This window comes from Haliotis rubra, unplaced genomic scaffold (genome assembly GCF_003918875.1).
Source record: "Haliotis rubra isolate DU_JTF1 unplaced genomic scaffold, ASM391887v1 Scf1197, whole genome shotgun sequence".
Lineage (NCBI taxonomy): Eukaryota > Metazoa > Mollusca > Gastropoda > Lepetellida > Haliotidae > Haliotis > Haliotis rubra.
In genome coordinates this window covers 103598-104861 of record NW_025765111.1, presented here as the reverse complement: position 1 = coordinate 104861, position 1264 = coordinate 103598, and positions in this window count along the sequence as shown.

Here is a 1264-nt window from a genome sequence, read left to right as displayed (position 1 = left end):
AATGTGTGTATCTTGACGTGACATACGTGAATAACAAATAACAAATGTGTATCTTGTGTATCTTGACGTGACATACGTGAATAACAATGTGTGTATCTTGACGTGACATACGTGAATAACAATGTGTGTATCTTGACGTGACATACGTGAATAACAAATGTGTGCTCCTTGACGTGACATACGTGAATAACAAATGTGTGTATCTTGACGTGACATACGTGAATAACAAATGTGTGTATCTTGACGTGACATACGTGAATAACAAATGTGTGTATCTTGACGTGACATACGTGAATAACAAATGTGTGCATCTTGACGTAAATAACAAATGTGTGCATCTTGACGTGACATACATGAATAACAAATGTGTGCATCTTGACGTGACATACGTGAATAACAAATGTGTGCATCTTGACGTGACATACGTGAATAACAAATGTGTGCATCTTGACGTGACATACCTGAATAACAAAACTTAAGTGTTTTTTATAGAACATTCAGTCAACGTGCTTTACAAACAAACAATATGTAAGAACCTCCACGAGGCTCATAGATGTACGCAAACTGAAACACATAAAAACATTGTCGTGCCTAATGGATATCGCCACTCACTAACTCACTTGTTGACAACACAGTTAAGCAATGTAAATGTGTAATGTTAACACAGAATTGATATATTCAGGACCCGCGAAAATCCGGATTAGAATTGATCTCAGCAACCCATGCTTGTAAGAGGCGACTAACGGGAACGTGTGATCAGACGTGGTTGTCATTGTATGCCAATTGCGTAGATCGATGCTCATGCTGTTGATCACTGGATTGTGTGGCCCAGACTCGATTATTTACAGACCGCCGCCATATAGCTGAAATATTGCTGAGTGCAGCATTAAACAACGAACCAAGCAATAGATTCAGAAACCTATTAACATCCCACTTTGAGGACACGTACATACATATGGAAATGTATTCATCAACATTCTAGTATTGATTAACAGTTATACAGTCCGTCAAACGGAGCTATCGCCTGATGAGATCGCCTGATGCAAATATCAGCTTCAACCCCTACGCGTTTGTATTTATGCTTATATTCAACCTTGCAAATTTATTGACAGCGTATTATTCAATTTATTTCACATATACCTACCTCTTGATACATAGTCATTGCTGCCTGTGTGACATTTTAAGAAATAAAATCCATATATTCACCACGCTTAGGTAGCTTCTAACAGCAGGTGAATAGAAGCACAATACCACCGGTCGACAG